Source organism: Oryctolagus cuniculus, chromosome 9, assembly GCF_051225735.1.
Source record: "Oryctolagus cuniculus isolate XC-2025 breed Fujian yellow rabbit chromosome 9, ASM5122573v1, whole genome shotgun sequence".
Lineage (NCBI taxonomy): Eukaryota > Metazoa > Chordata > Mammalia > Lagomorpha > Leporidae > Oryctolagus > Oryctolagus cuniculus.
The window spans coordinates 94573006-94592043 of NC_142875.1; the positions used below are offsets into that span (position 1 = coordinate 94573006).

The window sequence follows — 19038 nt, forward strand, 5'->3', positions numbered from 1 at the left end:
AAAAAAAATTTTTTTTGACAGGCAGAATGGACAGTGAGAGAGACAGAGAGAAAGGTCTTCCTTTGCCGTTGGTTCACCCTCCAATGGCCACCGCAGCTGGCGCACCGCGGCTGGCGCACCGCGCTGATCCAAAGGCAGGAGCCAGGTGCTTCTCCTGGTCTCCCATGCGGGTGCAGGGCCCAAGCACTTGGGCCATCCTCCACTGCACTCCCTGGCCACAGCACAGAGCTGGCCTGGAAGAGGGGCAACCGGGACAGAATCTGGTGCCCCGACCGGGACTAGAACCCGGTGTACCAGCGCCGGAAGGTGGAGGATTAGCCTATTGAGCTGCGGCGCCAGCCTTTTAAAAAAATTTTTTTAAAAAGCTTGCATTATGGTGCCTGGGTTAAGTTGCTGCCTTCAATGCTCACATCCCATACTGGAGGGCCAGTTCAAGTCTCAGTTGCTTACCTTCCAAGCCAGCTCCCTGCTAACATGTCTGGAAACACAGCAGGAGATGGCCCAATTACTTGGGTCCCTGCTGCCCACATTGGAGATTTGGATGGAGTTTCTGACTCCTGGCTTCTGTGTGCCCAGCCCTGGCTGTTGTAGATATTTGAGGAATGAACCAGCAGATGAAACAGGTGGGGAACATCTGGCTGTGGACCATAGAAGGTCCAAGAAATCATTTGCTTTGTCCCTGTAAAGGCAACTGCAAACAGGACTCAAATCAGAATAAATCTATAGCAGGCTATTTTTTTAAATCGATAATTTTGTGTGGCCTGCAAATCAGGTTAAAAAGATCCAAATGGCCTTTGGCAGAATAAAGTTTCCCAATCCCTCATGGAAGATCTCTCTCTCTCTCTCTCTCTCTCTCTCTCTCTCTTTCTGTTGCTCTGTCTTTCAAATGAAATAAATAGATATTTTTTAAAATGAAAATAATATTAAGTGCCATAAACCAAAATTAATGTAACAAAAATAAAGAATGCCTTTGATGGGCTCATTAGTACTGGGCACAGAGAGGAAAGAATCCACCCTTGGAGAAATATTAATAGAACTTCCCAACTAAAATGTAAAGAGAAAAACTAATTTTAAAAAAAATCCTTGTAGCAATTACAAAAGTTGCCATATGAAATAAATGAGGATGCCACAAAGAGAAGAAAGATAAAGGAATAGAAGAAGTATTTAAAGTAATAATGGCTGAGAATTTTTCAAAATTAATACAAACTCAAACCCACAGACCCTCAGAGAACACCAACCAGGATGCACAGCAAAAGCAAAACAAAACAAAACTACACCCAGGCATAATATATTTAACAGAAAAACAAAAGTTAAGAGAAAACCTTGAAAGAAACCTGCAAGGGGAAAAAAAAAACATTTTATCTACTGAAGAACACAAGCAAGAATGATATCAGAGTTCCCATTGGGAAAAATGCTAGAAAGTACAGGGAAATGTTTAAAGTGTTCACAGAATAAATTCTGCAGCAATACTAACCTAGAATGCTCCATCCAACAAAACTATTGCTCAAAAGTGAAGGAGAACAGACTCCTCCCAGGCCAATGAAAACTCAAGGAATTTGTTGCTGTGAGGCCTTCCCTGCCAGAAATGTTAAAAGAAGTTCTTCAGAGAAAAAAAAAATGATCCAAGTCAAACACTTGATGTATATAAAGAAAGAATAAATAAAGGTAAAACAAATTCTTTTTCTTAAAAAGCTCTTGTTCTTTTATTTTTTATTTTATTTTTATTTTTATTTTTTTGGCAGGCAGAGTTAGTGAAAGAGAGAGACAGAGAGAAAAGTCTTCCTTGCGTTGGTTCACTCCTCAAATGGCCACTACAGCTGGTGCGCTGCTCTGAAGCCAGGAGCCAGGTGCTTCTCCTGGTCTCCCATGGGGTGCAGGGCCCAAGCACTTGGGCCATCCTCCACTGCACTCCCTGGCCACAGCAGAGAGCTGGACTGGAAGAGGAACAACTGGGACAGAATCTGGTGCCCCGACCAGTACTAGAACCCAGGGTGCCGGCGCTGCAGGTGGAGGATTAGCCTACTGAGCCGCGACACTGGCCAAAAAGTTCTTATTCTTAGTGAATTTAATAGATAACTGTTCAAAGAAATAATAGCAACAATCTGTCAGGTGATTATAGTATATGGATAAGTGAGATAAATGACAGTCTTTTTTTTATTTGACAGAGTTAGACAGTGAGAGAGAGAGACAGAGAGAAAGGTCTTCCTTCCATCAGTTCACCCCCCAGATGGCTGCTACGGCCGGCGCACTGCGCCGATCCAAAGCCAGGAGCCAGGTGCCTCCTCCTGGTCTCCCACGTGGTTGGGCCATCCTCCACTTCCCTCCCGGGCCACAGCAGAGAGCTGGACTGGAAGCCGAGCAACCAGGACTAGAACCCAGTGCCCATATGGGAAGCTGGCGCTGCAGGTGGAAGATTAACCAAGTGAGCCACGGCGCCGGCCAACAGTCACATTTTAAGAGAAGCTTGGAGTGTATTGTTATAAAGTACCTGCACTAGTCAAGAAGAAAATAGAAAAAGTGGACTAAAGATTCATTTTCAGTGGTTTTCCTAGAGCTTGCAATGTACACATACAACTAATCAACTGACTGGGAAAGAGGAAATTAAACTTTCTTTGTTTGCAGATGACATGTTGTTAATGCAGAAAATCCCAAATAAGTGATTTAAAAAAAAACTCTTGAGGGCTGACACCGTGGCTCACTTGATTAATCCTCCGCCTGCGGCGCTGGAATCCCATATGGGCCCTGGGTTCCAGTCCTGGTTGCTCCTCTTCCACTCCAGCTCTCTGCTGTGGCCTGGGAAGGCAGTGGAGGATGGCCCAAGTGCTTGGGAGCCTGCACCTGTGCTGGGAAACCTGGAGGAGGCACCTGGCTCCTGGCTTCGGATCTGCGTAGCTCTGGCCGTAGCAGCCATTTGGGGGGTGAACTAACGGAAGGAAGACCTTTCTAAGACCTTTCTCTCTGTCTCTCCCTCTTACTGTCTGTAACTTTACCTGTCAAAAAAACAAAAACAAACAAACAAACAAACAAAAACTCTTGAAACTCGTAAGTGGTTATGACAAGCTTATAGGTTATAAGGTTAACATACTAACATCAATTACTTAGTTATAAGCCAGTAGTGAACAATCAAAATTTAAAATTGTAAACATAGTATCATTTATATTAACTCCAAAAGACCCACTTTGGAATTTTTGGATACAAAATTTTTTAAATGTAGAAAATTTATATGAGGAACACAACAAAGCTCTGATAAAAGGAAACAAAGTTATGACTAAATGAAGAGATAGTCCATGTTCATGGCTAGGATGATATTATAGCTAAGATGTCAGTTTTTCCCACCGTACTCGATAGATTCCAATGCAATCTCAATCAAAATCACAGAAAGTTATTTTGTGATAATAGCAAACTCTGTATATGGAACCATAAAAGACCCAAGACAGCAAACATAATGTTGAAAAATAACTAATATAGGGGACTGATGCTAATCGATTTTAAGTCATTATATAAAGCCACAGTAATAAAGACAACGTGGTATTGGCAAGAGATTAGACAACTATGTCTCTAGAACAGACTAATTGGCCTACAAAGGGGCACAGGAAAGCCAATGTAGAGAGGGCAACTTGTCAACAAATGGTGCCACTGGACATCTGTGTGAAAAAAAAATCACATGTAGACACAGACTTCACACCTCCCACAGAAATGAAGTCAAAAAGTAAGTACAAAACTATAAAGCTTCCGGAAGATAACACAGGAGAAATCCTAAGACTACCTTAGGTTTAGTAAATACTTTTTACATACAGCACCAAACATGCAATCCATGAAAAAAGTGGATTTTATCATTTTAACAGCTTTTGTTCTGCAAAAGCACAGTTAAGAGACTAAAAGGCTGCATTGCAGACTGGGAGAAAGTATAATAGCCCCCCTCAGCCATGACAGACACCTTCCAAGACCCCCAGGGCATGCCTGAAGCTGTGGATAGTACTGAACACTACATACACAATTTTGAACTATATATATATATGATTTTCTTATACATATATACCTAAGATAAAGGTCAATTTATAAATTAGACACAATAAGAGATTAACAACTGACAAATAGAATAGGATATTTATAACAAAATATTCTAAGAGTCATATGGATGTGTGCTATTTCTGTATCTCTCTCTCAAAAATATCTTATTGGCCGGCGCCGTGGCTCACTAGGCTAATCCTCCACCTTGCGGCGCCGGCACACCGGGTTCTAGTCCCGGTTGGGGCGCCGGATTCTGTCCCGGTTGCCCCTCTTCCAGGCCAGCTCTCTGCTATGGCCAGGGAGTGCAGTGGAGGATGGCCCAGGTGCTTGGGCTCTGCACCCCATGGGAGACCAGGAAAAGCACCTGGCTCCTGGCTCCTGCCATCGGATCAGCGCGGTGCGCCGGCTGCAGCGGCGGCCATTGGAGGGTGAACCAACGGCAAAAGGAAGACCTTTCTCTCTCTGTCTCTCTCTCTCACTGTCCACTCTGCCTGTCAAAAAAAAAAAAAAATATCTTATTTTAGGATAGATCTTATCAACCTCAGTAAACATTTTTTCCTTCCTTAGTAAGTTGAGAACTTTTACCTTTCACTTAAAGGAAGCACTTTGCAACTTGTCTTTGGCATATATGAATTTTCATCATTGCTCCACTTACACTTTAGGGCCGTTATTAAATCCAGCAAGAGTTTCTTGAGCAGGACTGCTGTGACATCACCACAGCCAATCTGATAACCGAGACAGCTACTAAGTGGCTACAGGGTGACAAGTGCATGCCATGTGGATACACTGGATAGAGGAGGGATTGACATCCTGCGTGGGACACAGCAAGATGGTGTGAGGTTTCCTCCTGTTACTCAGAATGGCCTGCAATTTAAATGGCTGTTGTGACCATCTGGGGAGTAAAGGGAAGACCTCTCTCTCTCTCTCTCTCTCTCTCTCTCTCTAACTCTGCCTCTCAAATAAATAAACAAATCTTTAAAGAATAAAAAAGTTTTACTATACACCTAGCAATTATGCTCCTAGGTATTTATTTCTATTGAGTTGAAAACTTAGGCTCACACCAAAGCCTGTACATGAATGTCTGTAGTAGTTTTGTTCATAATCACAGAAACTGGAAGCAACCAAGGTGTCCTTCTCTGAGTGAATACAAACTGGTACATCCAGACAACAAAATAGCACTCAGTAATTAAAAAAAGAAAAAAGAGGTATCAAGTTACAAAAAGTCATGGAAAAGCACTAAATGCCTACTGAAGACCCTCATCAGCCAGTGTTCAACTCCATTTTTTTTTTAAAGATTTACTTATTTTACTTGAAAGAGTTACACAGAGAGAGGAGAGGCAGAGAGAAAGAAAAAGAGAGAGAGAGAGAGATTGGTCTTCCATCCTCTGGTTCACTCCCCAATTGGCTGCACCAGCCGGAGCTGAGCTGATCCGAAGCCAGGAGCCAGGAGCTTCTTCCAGGTCTCCCATGCGGCTGCAGGGGCCCAAGGACTTGGGCCATCTTCTACTGCTTTCCCAGGCCATAGCAGAGAGCTGGATCAGAAGAGGAGAAGCCAGGACCAGAACTGGAGCCCACATGGGACGCTGGCGCTTCAGGCCAGGGCCTTAACCCACTGCGCCACAGTGCTGCCCCAAGCTGTCGTATTTTAAAAAAGGAAAAGCCTTGTCCACAAATGTTCATATCAGCTTTATTTATAATAGCGAGAAACTGGGCTTCGGGCTCTCTGTTACCCGGAGTGACTTTCACTCCACTCTGCTTCATTCAGCATCACCCCAAACTGACCCGTGTGGAGGAGGAAGCATCCGTCCAGGACACGGGCTGTCCTTCAGAGCTGAGGGACCTGGGAGGCAGAATGCAGAGTGTGCTAGCGAGGAGAGAGCAAGCCTTGACCATGCAAGGGAAGAAGAGAGAGCAAGCCTTGACCATGCAAGGGAATGTTAATTGGTTCCTCCTTGCAGCGTGCTGGTTGAGGCTGCCGGAACAAAGTCCCCTAGGCTGGGGGCTTAAACAACAGGTGTTTGTTGTCTCACAGCTCTGGAGGCTGGAAGTCCAAGGTCAGGCTGTGGGCATGGTTGGCTCCTTCCTCAGGCCATGAAGACAGCTTTGTTCCAGGCTCTCTGACTTCTGGGTGGCCACCTCTGTGTCCGTGTAGTATGCTCTCTGCAGGGGCGTCTGCCTCTGTGTCCAGTTTTCTCCTTCTCATAACTCAAAGGTCCAACAGGAATGGGGCCCGTGCCAATGAGCACATTTTAACATGACTGTCCAAGTAAGTTTGCATTCTGAGGTATGGGGGGTGGGAATTTCAACACAGGAGGTGCAGAGGACACAACACAACCCCTAACAGGCTTGAACTATTTCCTTTTGTGATCATGTGGAAGACAGTCCCAGATAATACAGGATGGTCCCAGGTCAGGTACAAGTGCTCCCCCAGCACCATGGGGGCCGTGAGACCCTCTGGGTACTCAGGATCAGGATAACCAGCCCCAGAGCCAGGACCACCTGCCCTGCCCCTTTGGAATCTTGAGCTCAACCCAAATTTGAGTATGATCCCACAATTAAAATATTAGTTTCCTTATAGTTCTTTTTTTCTCCTCAATTTCTATTTATTTATTAGAAAGACAGAGAGACAGAGAGAGACTTCCCATCCACTGGTTCACTCCCCAAAGGCCCACATTACCTGGAGATGAACCAAGCTGACGTCAGGAACCCAGAACTCAATCCAGGTATCCCGTGTGGCTGCAGGAGGCAGTCTCCTGAGCCAGCACTGTGGCCTCCCAGCGCGTGTATGGACAGAAAGCTGGCATTGGGATTGCAGCCAGGGCCGGAACCCAGGTCTTCCAAGTAGAGTCCTCACTGCAAGGCTCAGCGCCTGCTATCCACATGATTCTTTCATGGTCACGGAGAGAAGAGAGGGAGCTTAATTTTCTGTTCAGAATGTATTGTGCTTGATGCTTTCCATGGAAGTTATCTCTGTAGTACTAATGAGGGAGGGGTTAGCCCTTCTTAGGGTTCAGGAAAATGAAGGTCAGATGGACGAAGTACCTTGGCCAGATTATTCATGCTGTGATTAGGTTACAAGGAATAAGAGAGATTTGAATACAGATCTTTCAGACACACACACACACACACCCAGAAGTATTAATATGAAGCAAATTCTAAAATTATTCAATTTTATTTATGCAGGAAAGCTCAGCTTTCCTGATACAATCTTCTGGAAAGAAAGTTTAGAAAAGATGATGTCAGAAAAGAGTTCTAGATAATAGCAAAACCTTTGAAACTTCATGAAAAAAAATCATCCATGGTACCCAAACCTGCACCTTACAAGGGTAAGAATTCACCTGACCTACCTGTCGAGGCAAAGAAGCCAAGGAAGCATCTCCCAGATGCTGGGGAGACAACATTAGACAGTGGCAGCTGAGGGCAACATGAGACCCCCTTGCCCCTCAAGGAGCTCAGGAAGTCCCCTCCATTCCTGGCCGTGCACGATTGAGATTTCCTCAGTCATACTGCTATGAAGTGCAGCACCAGTCTCCCCATTGGGAATCCGATGGTTGCCTCAGGGCCATTTCACATCCAAGTAGTTGAAATAAACCTGGCAAAGGGCGTAGGATGAGCTATGGTGACGCTGCACTAACAATAGCTGACAACTTACTGTAACTCTGTTATTAAAACAGATCATGGGGCGGGCGCTGTGACGTAGCAGGTAAAGTGGCCACCTGTTGTGGTGCTGGCATCCCATATGGGTGCCAGTTTAAGTCCTGGCTGCTCCATTTCTGATCCAGCTCTCTATTAGGGCCTGGGAAAGAAGCAGAGGAAGGCCCAAGTCCTTAGGCCCCTGCACCTGTGTGGGAGTCTCAGAGGAAGCTCCTGGCTCCTGGCTTCAGATTAGCCCAGCTGTGGTCATTGAGGCCATTTGGGGAGTGAACCAGTAGATGGAAGAACTCTCTCTCTCTCTCTCTGCCTCTGCCTCTCTGTAACTCTGCCTTTCCAATAAATAAATAAATCTCTCTCTAGAGAAAAAGGTCATTACAATCACACGTGAGCCACGTAACAGCATTTCAGTCAACAAGGGGCCACATATATGACAGAGGTTTCCTAAGATTGTAATAGAACTGAAAGATTCCTATTGTCTAATGATGCCATAACTGTTATAACATCACAGGCCAAGGCTTTCCTCACAAGTGTGTGGTGATGCAGGTGTAAACACACCTAATCCACTACCAGTCACATAAAAAGTAAAGCCCAGACAGTATATACAACATATAATTCTTCATAATGATAACAAATGGTTGTGTTACTGGCTTACATGTTTGCTATACCACACTTTGTGTTTTATTTAGAATGTATTCCTTCTACTTCTAGAGTGAAGTAAAAAAAAAAAAAAAAAAAAAAGTTGTAAACAGCCTGCTGTGTGGTGCCAGTGGCAGCCCGTACCACATCTCCTGATGGCATCATTTTCTCTGGTGCTCCATTTAATGTTGGGCTGGTGTGTTCTTTATGATGCTAGGAGCAATAGCTATGCCATATAAATAAATAGCAGGCTACCCCATCTAGGTTTATGCAAGGACACACAATGATGTTCACACGACAACATAACCTAATGATGTCTCTTCCAAAGTACCCGTGTGGTTAAGTAACGCCTGCATAGTGGCATATTTCTTATCACCATAGTATCAGATTTAATCTCACTAATCTGAGCTCCTTAAAGAGGAAAGCAAAAAGCTCTGCAGTATCTCTCATTCATGGTGCTGTTCAGAGCAACAATGGTCCAGGCCACTTCTTACAATGAAGGCAGCTCAGTTGGTTGAGTGCAGTGCTAATGAGCTGGGGGTCAGGAGGTCACCCCTCCGTGGAGGCCAGTCTTTAGTCATTCTCTGCTCCCAGTGACAGATGGGGCCTTCAGCTCAGTCCCCTTTCATCTCCCACGTGGGGCATTCCTGGCCGCAAGAGGGCCAATATAAAATAATTTGCAGCAACTAGGTGAACAAATGCTCCCACTGGAAGGGACACCACCTTGCCAGTTGAGCCTTGAACTCAGATCTTGCTTGGTGAGATTCATGTAATTTGGGGGCCGTTTGATTAGTGTTCACCGGAGTCCCTGCTTTCACATGCCTTCTGTGAGCTTCCAGCACAACGACGAGCTCCCTAAATCAGAGCCTCACCTATTTCTGTCGGTATTGAACTCTGTCAAGACATAGATTCCCTCGCTTATCCAAAGACCTGGGTGTTGTGAGAGATCAGTGTACCAGAACCTCTACTCGAGTGCAGGATGGTAGAATATCTCCCCTCTCCCCCAAAAAGAATATGGATCCCAAGCTGTGGGCAGGGTTTTAGACTACCTCTGAAAAGAAATGGGCAGCTGGCCTCTGGGAAATATTTTGTCCTTGCAAATATTTTTGTGTATTCGTGAGTTCAAGGAGCCCAAGAAACTTGGCATCCAGGTGTCACAGGGTCTTTCCCAGTCAGCTTCGAGGAAGTCATAAAGCATCACACCTGCCAGTATCGACGCCATCTGAGCTCTGTGCATCTTTGAGACACGATCTAACAGGTGGAAAAATTATAAAAGAAACCCTGAAGATTAGACTGTTTAAGTGTTATACTGAACCCATGAGCCATGCAAACCAAATATTTTGCTATTTAATTTTTTTCAGGAATCATAGAAATCTGGAAATAAACACACCGTAAACTACATTTTCAAATATCACATCAGGAAACATCAGATGAAACCAATTAGGGAAGGACATTTACACAAAGAAAGGTTAAATTCTGTGCTCTAAGTTTTGCAAAAAATATTTTAACTGACCTTCTAAAAGCTGATGTTTCCATTATAAAATAGAGAATTTTCCCTCCTTCCAGAACAGTCTGGAATTCAGAAATGCCCTGGATCCTGCACTGCAAAGAAGATGAAATTTCTTCTTATCTTTTATTTTATTAAATACTGAAAACAAAATACCTTTTAATTAAATTTGTAATTATTAAGGAAAAATCATAAGAGGTCCTAGATAATGTGCATTAGATTTAATTTTAAAATATGGACAATTAGGCTAAGGTGGTGTGGCTTTTTTTTTTTAATTTATTATTGTTTTGTTTTAGTGAGTTTGGGAGAAATGGTTCTAAAAGGCCAGGAACACAGACTTATGATCCTGAGACGAGGGCTTTTCTCAGTGTGATTCTTTTGTGAATTTGGAGATACTCAAGAAGTGTTAATGAATTACCACTAACATGTAGACACGTTAAAATCTAGTTTCCCAAATCCCAAAGTAGAAAGGAGATTAACTTCGAATACAGCCTCTGGATATGCAGGAAGGGAGAAGTCAGCGGCTGTTTGATGAACTGCCCAATCTACTGCTTAACCACTTTAATGAGAACACCTCTGCTTGGTTGGTAGTCAGGTCTTAATAGTTTACATTTCAAGGAAGAGACAGTTTACTGGAAATCCTTAAATACTCGTCCCATTGGGAACAATAACAACAACAAAATGTTAGCCTGATCCTCTGGCGGAGTAGTCTGGGTGTCTTAGGGGACAGCCTTAGTTTGCTATTTATTCTGAAAATCTGGCAACCAGTCTTTGCGGGGAAAGCGTGATTTTTATCAATGAAAAGGCCTTTAAACGCTGTCATTTGGGACCCCCATCTATCAAGGATCTTATCGCCCGAAGAACTTCCCGCAGCAGTGGCTGTCCATTGCAGTCAGAGACAGATAACAGAAACTGTCCTGCGTGAGGCACAATAGTCTAACATGATTAGCAATCAGGCGAGCGCTGGTTCCTCTGCAGCTCCACTCCCCCACAGGCTGAATTCCAGCTCTCCTGCCAGTCCCACGGCGGCGCTGAATGATGTCATGGGATCTGCAGCTCAGGGAGATGAAAGGGGTAAGGCAGAGCCCGCTGGCACTGGGAAACGCTTCCAACACACAATCCACCACGCAGCTTGGGAACCGAAAGGCTACGGATCGGGCCACTCAGCTCGGGCACTGGCGAACCACCCGCAGGGCCTCGCTGCAGGGCAGAGGCGGAGGACGGCGTGACCCCGGGTTAACAAAAGACCGTGCGGGCTGGGAGGCCAGAGGGCCCTTACCTGCCCAGGGCGAACTCCCCGGATAGCCAGCGTATGCATGAACTCAGCTCGGTCTTTGATGTTCAGCAACTGATCACTGATCAGATTACAGGCATTTCATCTCTCAGCTCGTTTGCCTTTGATCTGCATGGTTAATTTCATTTTCCTGGATGTGAAGTTTCGTCCGGGCTTGTGCTGACACACATTTTTTGGGGGGACGGCGTAGACGCTCTGCCAAGGAGAGACTGAGTTGCTGGAAGGGTGAGTGCACGTTGCAGGTACCGCATTTTGCTGTTCTCACGTGTCCTAAGAGGGGAGGGGGCATATTTTTAATCGACCACGCAACAGCATTTCCATAGTCGGACACTACGTGATGCTGCGTGTGTGTGTGTGTGTGTGTGTGTGTATCGAAGACAAGATGCGGTTTTAGTAGCTTGTTCAGGACGCTGTGCGATCTGTCGTGCAAATGTTACTTGGAACTGAGTTGTTCAGACAGGACAAAACAGAGCAGTGCTAACTTTAGCAGGCAGCCAGTGAGTGCCTCGGCCCCTGAGATCTGCCAGCTATAATTGCCCCCAAGTATTTACACGGTGCTTTATTTAGTAAACAGCCGAACTTCACTTGAAACGAATGCTTTTCTTATTTTCTCCCATAAAAGAGTAACAGCAGGGCCGTTTCTTTAGTTTATTTATTCTCTCACCTCCAAGATGTAAATCCATCAAATACATTTCCTTATACAGTTTGTATACTCTAGGGATTCCCTGAAAAGGCATTTCAGTATGATTAAAGCCTTTTATGTGTAAGACCCAAGAATTTAAATATAAGGAGGGTAAAGTTACACTGAGTTTGGCTAAAAATACTCTAGTGAATTTTTTTGTAACCTCTGGAAATAGCATAGCCTTATTTACAAGACTAATAAGTGAACATTTATTTTAAAGTTATAGTGACAGTTGAAAACTGAGTAACCAACAGTTATTATGTTACAGAAAGTATTTCAGTAACATTTTTACTTGAGTTAGTGAGCTGCACATCCAAACCAAATTATATTGCTGTGTTGAATTTCAAAGTTAACTGTTTACTTCTTTGTCAATTCAATGATACAGAAAGAGAGAGTAAAATCTTTACATGAAATGCAAAAACTCAGTACAGAGGAAAAGAGAGAAATCCATGTTCACATTGGTTTGCTTTCATGTTCTGGTCCTAAGTTTATTTGGGGGAAAATATTGAATTAGCATCACAATAGTCTATTTTATGCTAGCTGAACCACAAGGAAATCATAAATGATAAAAACCAGTCTGAAATTATGATGAAACAGGAAAGATCTAATGAGTCTGTCTCATTTCATATGTAATTAATTTTTCAGAGCCAATTAATTACATTATTCTCTAGACTTTCCTTCAACTATGAGGAGGGTAATTAGCATTGTTTGCTTAATTTTAAAACTTTGGTAGCTGTTACAGAGATTATTTCAAACCATGCCAAACTGACTGTATTTTTAAAGGGTGTCAGTAAGAATTTAATCTAAAAGGCTTAATGTTGTTTTTAGTTATGCCAGGAGAACGCTTAAACTTTTTTTTTTACCGACAACAAATCATGTTCATCATGTCCTGGCTTTTTGAAAACTTTATTTGCTTTAGAAGTCCTGTGGAAATCCTAAAAGCAACATTAATGTTCACATTTAGATTTTTTAAATTCACTTTTAAAATAATTACTAAAGATGCCCAAAGAAACAGCATACCTTGGAACTTGCTCATTTAGTGCAGATTTGGGATTTAAAAATATTTTGAATGACTGTTTTGTTCTACTACTAGGTTCATTTTAACAAATAAGCTCTCTGCAGCACAAAACAAAGGGGGAGAATTAGCAATTATCTGATTAATTTAGGCTTTGTAGTGAACTAGCTTGGGCAAGTCAAGTCCTTGAAAATCCACTTCAGTGTCTGAATTAATTCAGTTAATTGTTTACTCCTTGTGTCTTTGTTGAGAAATGAAAGTGCGTTTGATTCTAAGGAGAGATGGCTGCAGCTGGATGGGCAGGTACAATCTCAAAGACACTTATTAATTAATGGCCACACCATGACCTTGACAGTGATTTAGTAGCTGGTACTCCAGAACACTTATATGGAATGAAACCTTATACACATTTTCAAAGCACTTTCCTATCTGTTGCTTCAATGGCAGCTTTGTTAGTGCAGAAAGACCAAGTCTTCAAAAGTCTTTTATTTCTCCTCCAGATTCTGTCACTGATTAGCTATGCGACCTTAAGGGAGTCACTTTGCTCCTCGTTTTTCTCATGTGAAGTGGGGCGGTTGATCAGATCTCCATAAAGTAAGCAGGACCAGGGTTTTTACAGATTCCATGTTTACAGCCATTGTACAGATGAGGAGACTGAGACATGGAGAAGGGATGGGCGTGAACGAAGGCCACATGGCTAATTTTCCAAGTCCTGGTCCAGTGTTCTCTCCGACTGACTGTGTGTGTTATTTTCCAACAAGTTCTCAAACAATACACCATGGAGCTGATCAGAGTCAGTGCCACTGTGGGAGAGAAAAATAGCTACTTCCTGTGGCTGTCTTCATTTCCGTGATAAATGTGCTACTCAACTGGAGTAGTCTCATTGCTTCCTCTTTTTTTGGCATTTGTATTTCTAAATTATTTAAATACAATTACTGCTGTACAGAATTTACAATATTTAAATAATTTGAATAATAATGCAATCAATGCAATTTGGAGTTACATACACCAGAGGATTTCAAAAAATTCTTAGAAATTGGAACAAAAAGTTGTCTATTTTGGTGCAAAAAATTTTTGAAATCCATGTATAGGTTTTTTTAATATTTATTTATTTATTTGAAAGGCAGAGTTACTGAGAGGCAGAGGGAGAGAGAGAGAGAGAGAGGTCTTCCACCCACTGGTTCACTCCATAAATGGCCACAATGGCCAGAGTTGAGCCAATTCAAAGCCAGGAGCCAGGAGCCAGGAGCTTCTTTTGGGTCTCCAACGAGGGTGCAGGGGCCCAAGGACTTGGGCCATCTTCCACTGCTTTCTCAGGCCATAGCAGAGAGCTGGATTAGAAGTGCTAATTGGAAGCTGGATTAGAGCAGCCAGGACTCTACCGAGTGCCCATATGGGATGCTGGCACTGCAGGCGGCGGCTCTACCCACTTTGCCACAGTGCTGGCCCCTATGTGTAGCTTTTTGTAATGAATGTTTCTCAAAAATTTTTTGAAGACACCTCATATGCTTGGATTCCAAAATCTTTTTACACCAGAATAAACATATCTTTTAATTCCATTTTCCAAGAATGTTTTTTTTTTAAAGATTTGCATATTTATTTCAAAGGCAGAGTAACAGAGAAAGATCTTCCATCTGTTGGTTCATTCCCTACATCCCCACAACAGCTAGGACTGGACAAGGCTGAAGCAAGAGCCAAGAAATCCATCTGGGTTTCCCACTTGGGTGGCAGGAACCTAAGTACTTGGACTTCACTGCCTCCTAGGCTTATTAGTAGGAAGTTAGATCAGAAGCTTGAAGTAGCTGGGACTTGACAGACAATCTGATTTGGGTTGGAGGTGTCCCAAGTAGCAGATTAACCTCTCTGAATTTTTGAAGTCCCTTCATATTTGTGCATGTTTCTATGTAATGCTATATACAAGGTTAGCTTTATATAAGCACATCTTTGTATATTTTCAAGGAATTGATTTTTTTAGACTATTCTAGTGGATTCCATAAAAAGTGTAATAGCTAATTAAAGGTGTTTTTTTTTTCCTGAAGGGAGATTCCTAGTGAGATTTTGTAATTTCAATCTGCAAATTCAATATAGATTTTATGTGTGATATGTTTCCAGACCATGTTTGCTTATCTTAAGAATCTTTGAATGTATTTTCATTCACTCTGATTTTTTTTTCTTTCTTGGAAAAAAATAATATATTTCTGGTGAAATAATGTAATTTAGTTACTTATTAAATTTTATACATAGACACTGTCCCTTAGGGTCAAATAATTGTCCCCTGTAATATGTCCCTTGCCATCCAATGCACAGTGGAAAATTAATGATCTGATCCCCTCTTTAAAAGAGTGATTCTTTAAAATTTTTGTGAGCCTGCTCTAGAGGAATGCATGAGATTGATCCATGAAGGGAGGGCAGAAGGAGACGCCATGGTGGCTGTGCTTAATGTCCCTTTCACTGTCACAAGTCATCAACTTTGGCTCCAAAATTGTCTCTAAATTCCAGCTACTTGCTGGAAACAAGACTTACTTCTTTAGATTTAGAAGGCAGTTTAACACCATCTATTGTAACTTAAAAATGTGTTCTTCGATGAGAAGGGGGGAGGACATGGGCTGGAAGGTTCAAAAGACTTTCATTTTATTTTATTTTTAAAGATTTATTTATTTATTTGAAAGGCAGAGTTACAGAGAAAGAAAAGGACAGAGATCTTCCATCCACTGGTTCACTGCCCAAATGGCCTCAACGGCCAGGAGCCAGGAGCTTCATCCACGTCTCCTATGTGGGTGCAGGGGCTCAAGGACTTGGTTCATCCTCCCCTGTTTCCCAGGCACACTAGCAGGGAGCTGGATGGGAACTAGAGCAGCCCAGACTCAAACCAGTGCCCATGTGGGATGCTGGTGCTGCAGGCTGTGGCTTTAACCCACTGTGCCACAGCTCTGGCCTTCTCAAGTGACTTTTAAAAACCATCCCTTCCAACATATACCACTCTCTGTAAGAGGAGTTCTAGGCATGGCTTTCCTGTTATATGTGCTTAGTTCTTTGGTAGTTTTTATAGGCAAGTATCATGTTCCTTAATTCCTGTTTCTTAATCCACCTGAAGGAATAGTCATCACCATAAGAATATTTATAGGGAAGAAAAGAAGGGGAGCTAGTGGCCCTGTCTTCTTTCATTAAGCTCATGAAAAAGGGCCCACATTGTGGCTCAGAGTTAAGCACCCACCTGCAATGCAGGCATCCCATATGGGAGTGCTTGTTTGAGTCCCAGCTGCTCTGCTTCCATCTCCAGGTTCCTGCGAATTCACCTGGGAAGGCAGTGGAAGATTACCCAAGTGCTTGGATCCATGCCATCCAAGTGGGATACCAGGATGGAGCTCTTGGCTCATGGCTTTGGCCTGTCCCAGGCCTGGTTGTTGGCAATCATTTGGGAAAAACACCTCATGAAAAGAATCTGGCCAACGGTGGCACTTAGGGACAAGATGTCGTAAACTCACAAAGTACAAATGCTACAACTTGTAATAATTTGGTCTTATACATGTCATGAATTTGACATTATATAACTAAATATTAGCATGAATGATCTTTGCATGTGTATTGGTTTATGCGCTAGTGGTATAGTGTAGATTATATTAGGGTTCAGAGAGCCTGGATTTGGATTCGAGCTTTATTATTAACTTGATGTGTGACCTTGAGTGAGTCACTCAGCATCTGGCCTCACAGTCCTCCCCAACCCTGCACTGATCGTCTGCAGTTGGTGACAATCAGTGCTGAGAATTACTTAAATAGCTGGGCCTTGGGATTCTTCCCCCTTATTTTCTTAACTATAGTTGGCAAACTTTATTATCTTTTGATGGTCTCACTCCCATTTCTTACTTTATTCAACGGAAACTTAATGAGTACCTACTATATGTCAGATATTGTGAACTAAGGAGATAATATGCCATATTATGCAGCTTGCATCCTATCCCATTTTCTCAAAGAATGTTGATTTACATGAGAAATTACAGGAGTCATGCAATTTTCCAGTAACTGTGACTCCAGTAAGCTATTTTGTCATTGAAACTGTTTTTTCAAGTATGTTACTTAAGTAGTTCAACTTTGGGGAGAAAACATCCCAAACAAATGGACTTCGAATCACCTCATTTATTGCTAAAACTGTCTTCAGAAAACTAACATTTCCCTTTTTTAAAAAAAAAATTATTTATTTGAGAGGCAGAATTACAGATAGAGGGAGAGACCAAGAGAGAAGTCTTCCATCCGCTGGTTTACTTCCCAAATGGCTGCAATGGCCGGAGCTGAGCCAATCCAAAGCCAGGAACCAGGAGCTTCTTCTAGGTCTCCCATGTGGGTGCAGGGGCACAAAGACTTGGGTCATTCTCCACTGCCTTCCCAAGCCGTAGCAGAGAGCTGGATCAGAAGAGGAGCAGTGGGTATATGAACCAGTGCCCATGAGGGATGCTGGAACCGCAAGCGGAGGCTCAGCCTACTACACCATAGCACTGGCCACAGCAAATTAGCCTTTAACATAATCTTAAAAACAAACACCTCCACCAAGATCTTTATAGTGATTTGCATTTTCCAGTACAAATTTCAATCCGTTATTGATACTCAGTGCCTTAAAGATAGTAAAATCCTCCCAGCCCTGATTCTAAGAATCTTAATGACTTGAAATGCTTTATCACCATCAGGGAAGTCATTCATTTTGTAGAGGAAGATCTTAGGGCGATTAACTCACTTTGCCAATGTCAGGCAGCTACTGAATGTCAAGTCAGCATCAAGACCAGAATGCCTGATGTGGAAGCCCATGTGTGTGTTCATAACAGAGCCTCTCTCCATAGTGAGACAATTGGCTAGCTGGACAGATCAAGCAGTCCGGAGACGATCTGAGAACCCGTGGACTAAAAGCTGTGTTAGTGTCCGCAAGCACAGTAGGAAGGTTAAAGAGAAAAAGAGCAGGTAGCTGCAGTCGGAGAAGGTGGTTCCCGAGCTGTAAGGTGCCATTCCACATGGAAAACACGTATTGAACATTTGTTTGGATGGTTGCTACTCTCAGAGATGCAAATCAAAACAAAACATGGCCCTCTCTGAAAGCATGCTTACCTCCTGGAGGAAGAAAGCCAAGTACCCACACAGATGCTCCTGACTACAGCTGCGCGTTAGGGAAAAGCTCAGGAGTGGCCTGGCTCTCCAGCTGGGTCCTGAAAAAGGAGTAAGGGACATGGGTGAACATCGAGAGGAAGCTTCCGGAACCAAGGGAAGGGCACCTGCAGGATACACTTGAGGCAAGGCACGCAGAGCAGTCTGGCCAGAATACAAAGGTCTAGAGGAGCAAATTATAAGGTTGAAGACATGGGTGGAGCCCAAACATGGTAACCTTTGAATGCTAATCCAAGGGGGAGAGAAGCCATTGGCCACAGGAAACCTCCTGGCAACCTCATTACACGACAGTGGTAGCATTGAAAGGCAGGTACAGGACTGACTGCCATGGCACCATGCACCTAGGGGTGGGGAGCACCTTGAGGACCCAGTAAAGTGCCGTGCATCATTTCTAAGTCATTCCTGTGATTTCTTCGTGCATGTGTTAGAGCGGAAGGTGTGGCCCTCGGGAATGCCAGTATGTTTCATGTGTCATCCACAAGCACCTAGAACAGCGAGCGACACTGTCCAGCATGGCTCATGGAGACAGGCGATTAATGAATTAGTGATAACAACCCATTCATTCATTCAACATACATTTACTGCAAGGCCACATTGGCCCTCGGGAAATAGAAAAAAGAAAAAAAAAACAACTCAGGACTTGATTTATCCCAAGAGAAGGAGCAGGTGAGTTGCAAAGGCAAAATCGATGCATAATAAATGCCAGGTGCCTCTCTCTACCCAATCATGTACAGAATCTTGGCTTTGAAGGAATCTTGCCCATGTATTCACTCATCAGACAGGCAGAAAAAAATAATACCTACATTTATACAGCTCTCTACTTCTGAAAAGATTTTTTTTAACCTATAGGATTTTTTTTAAACGCTTCCTACAAAGCTGCAAAGTGGGCACTGTTAGCTCCACTTTAATGCTCAAACTATTAAGGCTAAGATGTTTAAACGCCTTACACAAAATACTAGTGAAGCCTCGGAGGCACCACCCTCTCTTGCCCACGTACAGAAGCGGCTCCGGGTTTTTCCCGTGACCCCAGCACTGGACTGGGCGGGTTCTGGGCATGTAGTAGGCGCACTAAGTGTGGGCTAGGATGCACC

General features: G+C 43.2%; 1 protein-coding gene and 1 long non-coding RNA gene across 3 annotated transcripts in view; one reads left to right on the plus strand and one right to left on the minus strand.

The window, feature by feature from the left end:
• Positions 1–9621: 9621 nt before the first annotated feature.
• LOC149124670 (uncharacterized) lies at positions 9622–11313 on the minus strand. Its single transcript, XR_016212953.1, has 2 exons — positions 11088–11313; positions 9622–10858 (listed from the first exon to the last, which is right to left on the minus strand). It is a non-coding gene; the product is annotated as an uncharacterized LOC149124670 (long non-coding RNA).
• The window catches only part of TNFRSF19 (TNF receptor superfamily member 19), a 105113-nt gene continuing 96907 nt past the window's right edge, over positions 10833–19038 (plus strand). The window contains exon 1 of one of the 2 annotated variants that reach the window (XM_008259905.5): positions 10833–11327. The gene's annotated coding sequence lies outside the window, so the exon portion shown is untranslated. Of the gene's footprint in view, positions 11345–19038 lie in introns of both variants that reach the window. The other variant, XM_008259906.5, reaches the window with a different exon arrangement.